The following is a 16,179-nucleotide window of genomic DNA, read 5'->3' as shown; positions in this document are numbered from 1 at the left end:
TAAACTTGGGTGCATTCATATGGGTTACATTTGTCGTGTGATAGGTGGATAAGAGAAGCAACTGGTTCAGTTGTGAGGAGTAATCTTCAGGCAAAACAATTTCCCCCAAATTTCCAAATATTGATTTATCACCAAGAATTTTCCATACAAATACCTAGTTTTAGGCTATCACTCAGTTATTCAGCCACCCATCCTACCTGGAGCCCATCCCCATTTCCCCTAGTGCCTTCCTCTGTCAGGATTTTCTCTTTCTGTGGACGCCACCTCTCTCACTCCAACCACCTTAAGAGCTTGGAGCTGAAGCAACATTGCTCCAATTTCAAGTTCTCCTTGTTGCTCATGTCCTGTGTTTCCTATTTGGACTTCTTGCCTCTTTCCAACCCATTGTTTTCCCCCGTTTTCTTATACTTGAGTAGTTCTGAATTTTGACTGCTTACCTTATCTAAGGACCCTCTAATTTCCTAATCTTTGTTCTGCGAAAATAGATTCCTGGCCCATCTCCAAAATCGACGCTACACGCTGTTCCGATGTGACAACAGTTAGCTGTCTGAACTGGAACAAGTCTCTCTTAATCTCTTTGTTCTCAATTTTCTCACTAAAAACTAAGAAGCTCAGTGGTACTCGAAGCCTTTCCTTTTGATGTGTCAATAGAACTTAGTTGCTAACACTGATGTACACATTCACCAGTTTGGGCCGTGGTTATAGCGACTTTCAGATAAATGAATATCGGTAAGTGAATAACTGGAGTTTAAATAATCTTTTTGTTGTTTTTTCTTCTGATAAGGTTGTTTTAGAAAGTACTTCTAGGGTACTGTTTTTAAAAAAGAAAAAAGTATGTTTTAATAGATGGCTATTTCAGCAGCTTCTAAATACTTCAAAGAATATATTTTGTCATTATTTATAACATAAGTAAGACTTGATTCTTCCTAACTATTCATGTCACATAGTATCAGATTCCAAAAAAATATATAAATGCAAATTACTAATTTTTTGGATCCCCTAATATATGCCAAGGACTATTCTAAGTATGTTTCATGTATTAATTCATTTATTTCTCGAATACTATAAGGTCAACACAAATGTTATTTCTGTTTTACAGATGAAATAACTAGGAAGAGAGGTTAAGTAACTTATTCAAGATTAAACAGAATAGAAGAGCCAGGATTTATACCAGGCAGTCTGGCTTCAGATCCTGTGCTTGTAAACATCACACTATTCTGCCCTTCTCGACCAATTTGAGCAAAGTCCTTGAGTGGAGTGTATTGAAGTAGAGTCTCTTGAAAAGGCAAATAAGGTTTATATTTATAACACAAAACGAAACGTCTTATTCTCTCCCTTACCATCTTCCTCTAAAAAAAAGTCACACAGAATAAAAGCGGCTTATCAATCTGCTCATTCTTATTCTCTTTTTCTCTCTTTCTTTCCCTAGATGCCAGCTGAATGGCTTTTTTATATATCTTCCCCACCTGTCCTTTCGCCACCTCCCAAATATATTTCATTCTTCCCTGGAGGCTATATGTCTTTCTCTTTTGAGTTGGTTTAATTCCTCTAGCTTGTCCAATACAACATCTCTACATGTACTAAACACAGGTCAGCATGAAGAGAGCCCAAGAAAGAGCTTGCAGAATTCTTAGAGCAGGGTTGAGGAAGCATATTACCTTAATACTTATTGTCCTTGTATACACCTATATAACTTCAATTATAGGGTCCTATGTGTAATTCAATTATCAGTCACTTGAACTTCTATGGGTTTCTCCACACTAAGATTTCAATCTTGAGTTTTACTTCCAGCTCTAGAATTCCCTGGATGATGAAAATGAGGGAATATTTGGGGCCAGTTATTTGGGCCTGTGTCATCAAGGGTGATGGGTCAAGAAGTCAGAGAAAAAGTGACAAGTTCTAAGCACCATCTTGTTTTTCTGAAAACTCACAGAAACAGTTCAAAAGATAATGTCTGCTTTGAAAAAATGTAAGTTATGATTGGATTCCTCATGTATAAATTTTTGTCTTTCACTCAACTAACTCACAAGTGAACTGAATTTCTCACTCTTCTCCTGACTATTTAGGGTATAAGGAAGCACAACATAAAGAAAAAGAGGTGGCCTAAGACAACTGGTTTGTCTTAGAAGGAAAAGAAAAAATGAATTGGGTTTATAGAGGAAGAGACCTGGAGATTTTACACTGAATTCTAGAGCCGTAGAGCTTCGCTGTTTCAAGAATAGCACATTTGAAATTGGTCTTTTAGTGGAGTGACAAAATTCTTAAAAGTGGTTTGAAGTTGAATTTTAAGCAGGCAACTAGCAAAGGACTTACAAAACTGAATTACAATTTATAAACTCAACTTTATGAAGTTAGAAGCTTTAGAGGATGAGTTAATCAGCACCTGCTCCTATGTGAATGTGTGAGCTCATGTCTGCTAATAGAGGGAAGAGGGACACATCAGGCTGACTCACCATTGGTGCAAGACGTTTTCAATTTTGCCTGAGACAAGGATGAAATACGGATGAGTTTGCATCTGAACACATTGCCAGTTAATCACTATGATGACATTTAAATAGTCATTCTGCATCGTAAATGTTTGAAAGAAAGCTTTATTTTCTAGTGATGGAACTCATAGAGTTTTCCTTTTTCTTTTCACATAGTCACTGAACTTACAGAGCTTATTAGGAGTTGAACTATTGGGAATAAACTGTCAAAGATGCCAGGAAAATTTCTAGCTCTAAGGAAGTGAAGTATAATAGGTGGATTAGAAAAATATGAATGAAAAGTCAAATACAAATAGAATAATCCAATTCAGTGATACATCACAGTTCCTGGAACTTTTCTTATCTGGGTAGATATAAAATTGCTGGTTTGCTAAGAATAAACAAGAAAAGAAAAAAACAGCTGAATTAGATGCCAACTAGTAAGTACTTAAACACACATATTTTGTTCCTGGATACCTCCCCAGATTTTCACTCAGAACCTAGTTGTTCTTAGCTTACATACACTCTTAATGAATTTGATCATATCTTATTCCAACCCTCAGCTGATTAAAAGTAACAAGTTAGAAAGTGGAGGACCATCTATGTGCAAGAACTTTAAGAATATTAAGGAATAAAAGTAGACTACTTAACAGTCAGACAATAAGCAGAATAATGCAAGATTGAAATGCTCACAGGAATCACATCCAAAACACTCCCACAGCCTCCCATAGGCCATGCCGAATCAGTGTTTTAGAGCATAGTCCAGAAATGTATAACAATGATCCCCAGTTATCAGTAAGAGGTTTAATGCATCCTCTATGTGTGAATTTATTTGAAAGATTTTCAATTCAAAATAGTTTATTTTCATTATTAAGATTTATTTAGTTAAATCTTTATTAACCTCAAAGACTGCATTCTCCAAAATGGCTCTTTCATAAATTTAATTTAAGACAAAATTATAAGAATCGTCACAAGACACTGTGCAAATTAAGGATCAAATATGCAGCAGTCATAGTATTCTTGTTAGAATCAGAACCATCTCTAGCAGATGCTGTATCTGGGGTGTACATTTAGAACTAAGCACAATTTTGCCAAGTTGCTCAATAGCACTTTCAGCTAAATTTTTCTAGAAATACCATTAAAAAAAATAAAGAGAGGAAGGTCTAAGATGAACCTCTCAGGAGCAGCTGTGTGATATGAGATTGAACAACTTCAGATATTCCCATAATTCTCCTTGGTGGGGAAGAGGGGCATCAACTGCTAGAACTATGAAGGCCAGAACAAGCTTAAAACGATGATCTTTTAACTTTAGTTGCTGCCAGAGTTGCATCTCTAACCTTACCCATTTCTTCCTGGGGAATAATTATTTCAGGGGAGAGGAGAGGAATATCTACAATCTGTACCTTTGCCCAATGTCAAAGATAATTCATTCTCCTAAAGCAGAGAAAGCCAGAGACTTGTAAGCAATAATGGTGCTTTGACCAGACCACTTACTACCTGCTGTTTCCAAGGTAGGCTCATGAATAATCATTTCCATCATCCCCGCTCTGAAGTTTCTGGTAGTTATTTCTCCCTGAGGACCTTGGGGCCTTGGCAGCTGGGTAGCTGTATGATTCTGTCTCAATTATCTCAATTAACAGTTGTTTATCAGAGGATTTGTTCAACTTAATTTCAGCAGCATCGATGGTACACCATTATTCTTTTTAATTGAAGTATAGTTGACTTACATATTATGTTAGTTTCAGGTGTACAACATAATGATTCAATATTTTTATAGATTATACTCTATTTAAACTTCTTATAAAATATTGTCTATATTCCCTGTGCCGTACAATATATCCCTGTAGCTTATTTATTTTACACTTAGTAGTACACCATTCTTTTTACGACACACCTCTGAAAGAAGTTATATTGAGAACAACATTAAGGCAATATGCTTCTGCCACACCTGATAATCTCTTTTAAAAGAAAATTCGGAGATTAGAGAACGAACATTGGATTTATGCACTTTTTGGTACTTTTGATAGCTATTACTGGACCTTATAGTTTAAAGGTAACATCTGTGTCACTGACTCAGTTTAGTTAATTTGTTTCTACTTGTTCGGATATAAATAAAGTGCTCTATTTTTCTCTGTCTGTTTGAGAAATTCATTAATTTCTAGGAAGAAATCTAAAAGGTTCATGAAAAGAACACACAGGAGAAAAATATTAAGTTAGTTTTTGTAAAAACACTAAAGATTTTATTAAGCTCCCAGAAATTTTTCATTTAGGTTTTTAATATGAATTTGGGGGAATGCTTATAATGATTTTACTTTGTATTTTTCTCTTGATCATAGCTATAAAATTGTTCTCACATGAGAAACTCATCAATTATTAGTTCTCAAACTATTTTCTTGAAATTCCTATTTATTTATTTTTTGTTTGGTAATACAGTTTAAAGGCCTAAAGAAAAAAAATTAGCTAATACACATTCATATTTGGTGATAATTAAAATGGTATAATTTATATTTTAATAGAAAATTATTTTTCTGTTATATTTTCTCAAGAGAGAATAGTCTATATTTCTAACTTTTATATTAGCATATTTGGGGGCCAAGTTTATTTTCTTAAAATAACACAGTACTACTTACACAATAAAAGTCAGTGGGCAGATGAAATTTAATTAAAAAAATATACTTACGGAAAAATACGTATGAGAAATATGCTTATGATGTGGAAATACATTATTACTTAGTTATTGTGTCTATTACATTAATTAGTTTATTGTTCTAATGGGGCACAAGTATTTGGGAGGGGGCATATTTTTAGGATTTTTAACAGGATAAGAAAACTGAAGGCTGAGAATGCCTTTTATTTTTCTAGAATATAATACCAAGTATAATACTTGATAGATTATACGAACCTGGTAAAATGGCTGCATTTCCAATGAACATCATTGCCAAGATAATTTAAAAGTAAATGAATTCATTATTCATTTATTCATCCATTCTTTTATCAATGAACCCATATTTCTTGAATACTTTCTATATGCCAGACTTCATATTTTATGTTAGAGAAAAAAAAGATTAAAAAGGACACAATGTTTAAACTGTTCAGAATGCTTAAAATAATAACAAAAAATGGTCTATTTTCCAAGCCACTCTGTCAGTCTAGCAGAATCCTGATACAAAAACAGGATAAGAATGGCATATACAAAAAGGAAACTATAAACTCACCTTACTCATAAATAAACAAAAAATATAAATAACCAATTAAACATAAGAAATCATTAAGCAGTGATATATTGAATGAATAATTTACCATGGACAGAGAGAGTCTATCTGAAAAAATACAAGCATGTTTCAACATGAGAAAATCTATTACTGCAACTTACTACCTTACGATATCAAAGAAGAAAAAACATTAATATAAAACATTATATAAAAGATTATATAAACACAATATAAAAGAGTCTAGCTAGAAAAAGAGATATATATATATATGTATATGTATATTAATCTATGAATGAATTAGGAGAAAATGTTTAAAAATTGTGATGGGAAACATACACTGGCACCATATTCAGAAGACATGAAGATAGATTTACTTGCTTGAAAGTTAAAAACAAGTCAGTTCGTATCGAGAAAGATACCTTAAGCTGTCATACAGAGTGAAGTAAGTCAGAAAGAGAAAAACAAGTACCGTATGCTAACACATATATATGGAATCTAAAATAAAAAATGGTTCTGAAGAACCTAGGGGCAGGACAGGAATAAAGACACAGATGTAGAGAATGGACTTGAGGACACGGGGAGGGGGAAGGGTAAGCTGGGACGAAGTGAGAGAGTGGCATGGACATATATACACTACCAAATGTAAAATAGATAGCTAGTGGGAAGCAGCCGCATAGCACAGGGAGATCAGCTCAGTGCTTTGTGACCACCTAGAGGGGTGGGATAGGGAGGGAGGGAGACGCAAGAGGGAGGAGTTATGGGGATATATGTATATGTATAGCTGATTCACTTTGTTATAAAGCAGAAACTAACACACCATTATAAAGCAATTATACCCCAATAAAGATGTTAAAAATAAAAAATGTAAGTTATAGACTTTTGCTTGTGGATAAGATAAACACCCCTTTATCTTCCACTGAACTCAATTACAGAACCTGGACAGAATGGGTGGCCAGCTATTTGAGAGCCCCGGGAAGTAAATATAAGAAGGCAGTTGAATTCAAAGAAAATTCAAACAATTCAAAGTACTACTGAGCCAACTGTGAGTTTGCCATTGTTTTCCTCCTCTGGTATGCCCTGGCCAGAACTCAGCACATTTCAAAACCCAGAAATGAGCACTGTGGTGAAGAGAAAGAGAGATCTAGGAGAAACTTTCTGGTTCTAGCTCATGGAACCAGAAAGGAAACTCTTAAAACTCAAATACAGTTGTGTGTGTGTGGGGGGGGGTGGATTTCTAGGAATTTCCCCCCCTTTTTTACCTCCATTATTTAGAGAGAATGGTAATAACAAGAGGCTTTTAAAAATTTTATTTATTTATGTATTTAAATAAATAAATAAATAAATAAATAATAAAATTTATTATTTATATTATTGCTATTAATAATAAAATAATAGCATAAAATAATATTTATTTAAATATTATTACATAATAATATTTATTTATTATTTTTTATATTATTCCTATTTATTATTTATATTATTGCTATTAATTATTCCTTGAAGAAAAAAATTCTTTCCTGGAAGGAGAAAATATGGCGTAAAATTCGGTCTGTTCTAGAAATATCAATGGCTTTTCCAGGATATAACATTTCAAATATTAAAGTATATGGTAAACAGGCAAATAAGGAGAAGGTAACATGCTTCCTATGTACAGTGCAATATTTAAATCATAAAATAAGCTCCACTAAGTACAACTGGCAAGTGAGAAACCAGCAAGAGCCAAAACTTAGAGGGAAGGGAAGCTTCCTCTCTTTCAGTTGAAGTGTGGCTCCAAGAAGTTGTCACCAGACCCACTGTGATGACTTTTTCCTTCTCTCTCTGCCCTGCTATACGTAATCCTAAACAAGGTGGAAGGGGGCAGTTTCTGGTTGGAAGTCTGGAAAGGGCAGTCTGTGGAATGGGGACGTGCCTGGGGGATAATAAGAAAGAAGAGCTCAGGATGGTCACTCTGCAAAGTTGTTTATGAACTCCTGGGCTCACCCCCACTGTGTGTTGTACCAGAAGGACGTGGCATGACATCTTTAAAGTGCTGAAAGAAGAGTACTGACAACTCAGAATTTTATATCAGTGAAAATGTCCCTCAGGACTTAAGGTGAAATAGAGACATTCTCAGATGAAAGGAAACTACAGTAGTTGTTGGCAGCAAACCTGCTTTAAAAGACTTGCTAAAGGAAGTTCTTCAGACAGAAGGGAAATGATACCAGAAGGAAACATGGAACATCAGGAACGAAGAAAGAGAAACACAGAGGGAAAATGTTTATATATATATATATATATACGCAATACATTATTTTTCTCCTCTTGAATTTTGCAGAATATGTTTGATGGTTGAAAGTATAAAATACAACATTCTCAGATGGAAGTTTCCATGTATGTAGCGGTACTATGTTAGACGACTGTAGCAAAAAGGAGAGACGTTAAAGGGAATTTATAGTTTCTACATTCCAGTTAGGCAGTCAAATATTGATTCTAAATAGACTGTAAGTAATAAGTATGAATTTTTTAATTCCTAGAGTAAGCTCTAAAAAATTATACAAGTATACATATTCAAAATGACAAGAGTAACATTTAGAACAGTTAGTTAGAAAAGTATCAATAGAAAAGATGAAAACACCAATGGCCAAATGATGTTAAATTTAGAAAAAATATAGTCTTTCTTCAGAGTCCCTGTGGAAGTTTTACATAATATATCCTTGATATTTAAAAGGCATTGTCCAATATCTCTTTAGGGATAAGTTCACCAAAGAGCAGTGAAACAAGTTGAATGAAATAGCTATAGGATTTTTTAAACTTTCCTATTATTACAGCTATTTGATTTATGAAAAAGACAATGACATCATTTTAATATCCACCAGTCACATTAAATAATAGTAAATACTCATTACTATTTCCCTTGAATGGTCAACTGCTAAAATTTGATGTGTGTGTGTGTTTGACTAAATTTGAGAAGTGAATATTATAATTTATTAAAATTTTCTTTGTTTTACATGGGAAATTGAATGCTACATTTTATTTTTAGTTTTATTTCATTAATGATTAAAACTTAGACATTAAACAGGCGAGTTTCTACTAGATGCTTCATATTCTGTGACTGCACTAAAGGCAACATTTGTAAATTTTATAGAGCAACTGAAACTCTCATACACTTCTGGTGAGAATATAAAGTCGTACTTTGAAAAACTGTTGGCAGCATCTATGAAACACATGCAAACTCTAGGTATTAGTTTTCTCTTGCTGTGCACCAAATTACCACAAACAGTGGCTGAAAATACACCTCACAGTTAGCTCACATTTCTGTAGGTCAGAAGTCCAACACAGTGTGGCTCTAGTCCTTATAGGAGGACCCCTGTATCATCAATTCAGCAGTGAGGCAGCAAGTATCCCATAGGCTTCAAATCTCCCAGACTTCCTCTTCTGCTCCTGGAGAAAATTCTCTGCTTTTAAAGCAACTGTTGTGATTAGATTAGGCCCACCTGGGCATCTCCCTAACCCTAAAGCCCATGTGGATAATCTCCCTTTCACTGGGGCATGGAATCGTGGAGGACATTTTTAGTATTCTGCCTACCTCCTCCTATGCCTGAGCAGTTCCAGTCCTAGACATATACCCAACAGAAATGCATGCATATGTTCACCAAAATACATGCACAAGAATGTTAATGGTAGGAGTGCTCATATTAGCAAAAATCTGGAGAAATTATTCAACAATAATAGAATAAACTGTGGTATAGTCTTATAACTGAATTCAGAAATGAGAATGAAAAAAGTACAAATACAACAGCATGAATGAATCTCACAAACATAGTGTGCAATAGCAGGCAATAGTGTTTATGGGAGTGAGTGGAGGGGTACCTCTTCCAACCCAGAAAGTCATAGAAATCTTCCTGGAGAGGGTACAGTTTCTGCAAAGAATTAGAGTGAGTGATGGGTAATGTGGGGGACAGAACTAAATTTTAAATTGAAAGAATAATATGAACAGAGGAAACATCTGTAAAAATTATAAGCAGATGGGTATTATGAATAGACAGAAAAATGTGGAAAACAGTGGGATAAAAGGAGTGCCTGGAGAATTTGATGGGGTCAGAACATGGAGACCTGAAAGCCATATGAAGAAGATTGACTTTTATCCTGTAGGTGAGGGAGGACATGGGAGCTCTTTGCAAAAGGAATGATATGAACATATTTATATTTGGGGTCATTGATACTGCAAAATAGATAACAAAAAGATAACATTATAAAAAGAAAGTAGAGAGGAAACTAGACTAACTTGGGAGGCTATTCAAGGAGTACAGGTGAGAGATGATGGGTGCCTGAGTTAGCAGGGGAGGAGGACAGACAATCTAAGAAGCATGGGTGCCTTGTATCTACCTCCCTTCCTAAAATTGCTTTTAAAGTCTTAATTCATGCTAAAGTATAATTGACTAATAATACAGTTGTTGAATATTCTCATGTCTCCCAAGAGAAGGTGAAATTACCACTAACTAGGGATCCCGGCTCTAAGTTGAAAAGATGACTTCTAGTTGTGCAATAGTAGGTATTTTCCTGAAGAAGTTTTAATTAGTTTGTTTCTTTATTTCTAAGTCATCAGGACTTTTCCAAATGCACCACGCATATGAATAAGGGAACCAGAGCCGAAGACACATTCCATGGTTGAGATGTCTGAGCAAAATCTGTACTTTTAATTCTATGACCTTTACAAGGTCAGCAACAGCAGAGATCTGGGACAGAAATTCTTCAAGATTTTCATATACAACAGTGACCAGTGGGACAGTTGTGTAAAAGAAATTTCCTAAGCCATACGTTTATTATTTCTGCTAGAAAGCCTTACAAAGTCAGTTCCCATGGACACATAATAGGACACACAATAGAGAGGCTGCTGACATCTGTGTAAATGTGTGCGTTTTGACCTATATATAAAACCGGCATGAAGATAAATATCCTTTTCTTTTTAAGCTTCTATTGTGATTGTACTTTGTAAAGCCTTCCCTCTGGTTTTAACCCTAAATTAGCTTACAAAGAGAATGGAATAGGATTTTGAAATAAAGCATATGTGTTGATATGATTAATATCACTCAAATTCTATGTAAGTTTAATTGTTGTAACTCTTTTGAGTAGAGAAATAAAGAACTAATTTTCTGTTACTCTAATTGAACTAAAATTAGTCTGGAATTAGTAGGCAGGCTTATTCCTTTGGGTTTTCTCCCTACCCAGACACACACACCCACATACACACACACACACACACACACACACACACACACACGCACACATTTAGCTGTGAATTACTTGACAAGATCGGAACCTTTCATCAGGCAGTTATTCCAAACTTAATCTGTAAATAATTTTTAGACCCACAGCAGGACCTTTAAATGTTTTAAAGAGAGAAAAAATAATGGTATCTTTTAACAGAAAATTACGTTTGGGAAATAATAGTTTTTCTCATCATGATTTGAGTTATCTGATTGAAACTTTTTGTGTAGGTTTTTTTGTTTAAGAAGGCAAGAAATACTTTAAAAATTGATTACAATATTCCAGAGGTAGTCTGGCCAAAGCAGTGACAACAGGTCTATCATTTCCTCTGCTAAATTTCATATTCTGTTAATGTATTTGTAGTTCACTGTAGAATTTTGGTAGCTCTAGCACCACGTGACCCATCCTGAGCTTACACTTAACTAAGGCACTAACATACTTAGTACCTATAAATCACATTTATACAGTCTGTTCTTGGACATTTATTTGAATTTTTGGAACCAAATATAAGTCTTTAATATGATAAATGTAAAGGAATTTAGGTGAAAAGTGACTTTTTACCCCCATTGCCAGGTACTGATTAGGGGCTTAAAAAATGTTGAATTTAGCTCATTATTGCTGCTTAAGAATTGTTTAATTTTGATTCTGTCATCCCAAGTATTTTTTTCACTTTGGATGGTTTGAGATTCGTCCATGTTGTTTTGCATTAGTAGTCTGTTCCTTTTTATTGATGTCTTCCATTGTATGAATATACCATTTATTTAACCATTCTTTTATTGATAGGCATGCACTGTTTTAATTTTTGACTATTATTAACAAAGCTGCTATAAATATTCTTGTTCAAGTCTTTTTGTGGACGTATGTTTTAATTTCTTTTGGGTAAATACCTAGGAGTAGAATTACTGGATCATAGGAACATGTAAGTTTACTTTTACAATAAACTTCCAGACCTTTTCCAAAGTGGTATCTCACTGTGGTTTTCACAAGCCTTTAAACTATGCTTTGTGTTTATGTCAACCCATTCAGTTAAATACCATTCCTTTCACTTGAGAAGTTGCAGAAAAATAGAAAATAAAATTCCCAAGCCTAATATCCAAAGATATTTGTTCCTCTTCCTCTAAATATAACATTTAAAAGTAATTCCTCTTAATAAATGTTCTTTGTATTGTATCTAAATTTTAACGTTAGTTTTGAACTCTGCCTAGGAGCATTTTATTTCATTAGTAATTCAACAGGCATTTGCGAGTACCTAATAAGGTCTAGAAAAATTTTTAAGGTTGATGGTTAAATAGATAAATGTCATAATTCCTGTCCTAAATTGTCTTAACAAGAGACAGATGTGTGAATAGCTCTGTGTACACTTTGTAATACTATTTTGGTTGCTTATATGTGGCATAGGGAGGGCAAGAGGAAGGAAGGGTAAAATTTACTTGATGGAATGGGAGAAGAGTCATGAAAATCTTTGAAGAGGAGATGATTGCACTTAATTTTTTGTATAGGACTTTTAGAAGATATTATGGTGGTTTAAGTCCTTCATTACTGTTATTTGTTGTTTTTATAGTTTTGTGAACATATTGGGTTTTTTTCCTCTGCAATCAATATTGTGGAAAGTGAACTGGGCAAAAGGCACTCATTCTAGTCCCATCTCTGTCTCTTGGGCTATGATTTTCAAAGTCCTCATTTCCTAATTTGTGTTCCTGACTACTTCACAATATCATGGGGGAAAAAGGTATGGTGGCACACTTCCTTAAAATCTAAGCAAAAGTAAGACATTGTGAAGGTATAGTATCAGTAATGATAACACATACCCTTTTTTTTTTTTTTGAAACTTTTCTCAGTGCTCTTCGAAACACTTCATGTTCAATGTCTTGGTCCACACAAGTGTATATCTTCACGAAATATTGCACAACATATTGCACAAAATATTGCAAACATGTCTGTTTCTTTGGTCCAGAACTCTCTTCCATCACCTTATTCCCATTTTTTAATCTCATCTCTCCAGGTTTGCATCATATCCATGGAGTTATACTTACCAAAATGTGTTCTAATCTCAAATTCACATTGCTTATTATTTATACTGTGTTAATTAGCATGGAGATATGCAAAAAATCAGTTGTATTATTTTCCTGTTGCTGTTGTAATAATCACCACAAACTTAGTGGCTTAAAACAACACAAACTTATAATCTTTTAGTTCTGGAGGTTAAAAGTCTGAAATGGGTCTCACTGGGCTAAAATCAAGGTTTTGTCAGGACGGCATTCCTTTCTTCAGTCTTTACAGGAGAATCCATCTCTTGTCTCTTCCGGCTTCTACAGCCACCTGTGTTCATTGGTTTATGGTCTCTTCCTCCATCGTTGCAGCCAGCATGGTGGCATCTTCACATCTCTCTTTGACTCTGCTCTTCTGCCTCCTTTATCCACGTTTAAAGGACTCTGATTACATTGGACCCACTGGCTACTCCAGGATAATCTCTTTAAGGCCGGCTGATTAGCAATTTTAATTCCATCGGCAACCTTAATTTTTTCTTTCCATGTAAGTAACATATTCACAGATTCTGGGAATTAGAACATGGATATCTTTCGGAAGCAATTATTCTGCTTACCATACTGGTATTAATTTATTTGTTTCTTTGTTTGTTTACTTGTTTTTACCGAACGACGTTTTTGTTGGAAACTCTGGGCATCTCCTTTATTGGTAGCCCTTTGTTCCTGTCACGACACTTTCCCCATAGTCACTTGCTTCCCAGTTTTGTTTGGGCATCTTCTCTCTTCTTTGCGTTTACTTTAAAGCTTCCTTTGAGCAAATGACTTGCTTCCAGAGATTGAAGTTTTAAGAAAGACCTTGGGCTTCAGTCTTTTATTAGCCACCCATGTATTTCTCATGCCATTCATTCTTTCTTGTTAAGTACTAATGTTTAGTGAAGAATAAAAATATTTTCATCACTCCTTGCCACTGTTCTTTTTCAAGAGTTCAGAAGCTCTTAATAACCTTTATAGTCTTAATCACTTATTTTTGTAGGTGTCAATCATGAATCTATGAACAAGAAGTAAAGGGTAGCAGACAGAAGTTTTAGTTAACTGACAATCTGCTTACACTCGCATTCTATTTTTTCATTCCTGGTGGATTTGTGTCTGTGTGTTTGTGTCAGGATAATACTAGCTTCTGTAATAAATAACCCTCAAAGTTTTAGTGTCTCAACGTATTATGTGAGAATTTTATATCTCACTAGCAAATAGTCCAATGTGATTGTATATCTGATTGGCAAGTAACTTCTCTATGTGGTAATTCAGGGACTCAGATTCCTTCTACCTTGGAGCTCTGTCAGTCTGTAAGGCCTTGAAGGGGAAACTGGGGATATAATGCCTGGGAGTTTTTATGAACTGCCTAGGAGTGACATGCATAAATTCCACTCAGAGTTTATTGGTATGAACTAGTCTTATGGCCACAGATAGAGGACTTGGAAACACAGTTCATGGATGGACAGCTGCTTGCCAGTGACAACTCTACACCGTGGAAGGGAGAGCATGAACATGGGTGGATCTCTAACCATCTCAACCACAGCACACTTCTTGGCTGGCTCTTCCCCATACCTTCCCCTCTGTACCCTCCACCACCAGCAGGATCTTTCTCAGTCCTCCGTGATGCTTCACTGGAAATTCTGCACTCTTCTCATATGAATGGAGAAAGGCTTATGTACATGGGGTGGTTTTGGACATGGGGATTATATGTATCCCTCCTCTATGACACATTCATTAATGTATACTATGATATGACTGTAGCTTTGTTTTAATTAATTAATTAATTAATTTAAATTTGCATTTTATTTTATTTTTAACATCTTTATTGGAATATAATTGCTTTACAATGGTGTGTTAGTTTCTGCTTTATAACAAAGTGAATCAGCTATACATATACATCTATCCCCATATCTCTTCCCTCTTGCATCTCCCTCCCTCCCACCCTCCCTATCCCACCCCTCTAGGTGGTCACAAAGCACCAAGCTGATCTCCCTGTGCTATGCGGCTGCTTCCCACTAGCTATCTATTTTATATTTGGTAGTGTATATATGTCCCTGCCACTCTCTCACTTCGTCCCATCTTACCCTTCCCCCTCCCCGTGTCCTCAAGTCCATTCTCTAGTAGGCCTGCATCTTTATTCCCGTCCTGCCCCAGGTTCTTCATGACCATTTTTTTTTTTTAGATTCCATATATATGTGTTAGCATATGGTATTTGTTTTTCTCCTTCTGACTTATTTCACTCTGTATGACAGACTCTAGGTCCATCCACCTCACTACAAATAACTCAATTTCATTTCTTTTTATGGCTGAGTACTATTCCATTGTATATATGTGCCACATCTTTATCCATTCATCTGTTGATGGACACTTAGGTTGCTTCCATGTCCTGGCTATTGTAAATAGAGCTGCAGTGAACATTGTGGTACATGACTCTTTGTGAATTATGGTTTTCTCAGGGTATATGCCCAGCAGTGGGATTGCTGGGTCATATGGTAGTTCTATTTTTAGTTTTTTAAGGAACCTCCATCCTGTTCTCCATAGTGGCTGTATCAATTTACATTCCCACCAACAGTGCAAGAGGGTTCCTTTTTCTCCACACCCTCTCCAGCATTTATTTGTAGATTTTTTGATGATGGCCATTCTAACCGGTGTGAGGTGATACCTCATTGTAGTTTTGATTTCCATTTCTCTAGTGATTGATGATGTTGAGCATTCTTTCATGTGTTTGTTGGCAATCTGTATATCTTCTTTGGAGAAATGTCTATTTAGGTCTTCTACCCATTTTTGGATTGGGTCATTTGTTTTTTTGATATTGAGCTGCATGAACTGCTTGTAAATTTTGGAGGTTAATCCTTTGAATGTGACTGTAGCTTTAATTCTCATCTTTCTCCCCAGTACTGTCTCATAAAATATTAGATTTTTGTTTTCTTTGAATGCAGAAGCCTGGACTCCTCAGTTGCAAGAAGACTTTCATGTTTATCTTGTAGCTCCAGCAGAGCTGCCCTTCCTTCCCTCTTTTTTTTCTCCCTGTCATTTTCTCACCTTAACATGGGGTTCAAACTCTCATGCCTCTTATTTTTTTATATTACCTTATATTGTGTATCTAATATCAATTCATCCACTCTGATAAGTTGTATTATAGTAAAAGCATTTCCTTTAGACCATACCTTTCTTTCCCATGCAGAGCAGCCAATTTGAATAAACACATAAATGTTCAATGATTGCCTCTGGCAAGAG

At 35.2% G+C, this 16,179-nt stretch overlaps 1 long non-coding RNA gene across 1 annotated transcript in view; it reads left to right on the top strand.

Annotated features, from left to right (window-relative positions):
• LOC309624428 overlaps positions 1-16,179 on the top strand; it is a 599,716-nt gene that overhangs the window by 479,612 nt on the left and 103,925 nt on the right. The window lies entirely within an intron of this gene.

The sequence above is a fragment of the Balaenoptera borealis genome (assembly GCF_965194805.1).
Source record: "Balaenoptera borealis genome assembly, chromosome: 2".
NCBI classification, from domain to species: Eukaryota; Metazoa; Chordata; class Mammalia; order Artiodactyla; family Balaenopteridae; genus Balaenoptera; species Balaenoptera borealis.
Note: the sequence above shows the minus strand (reverse complement) of the source record. Positions and strands in the feature narration are given on the sequence as shown.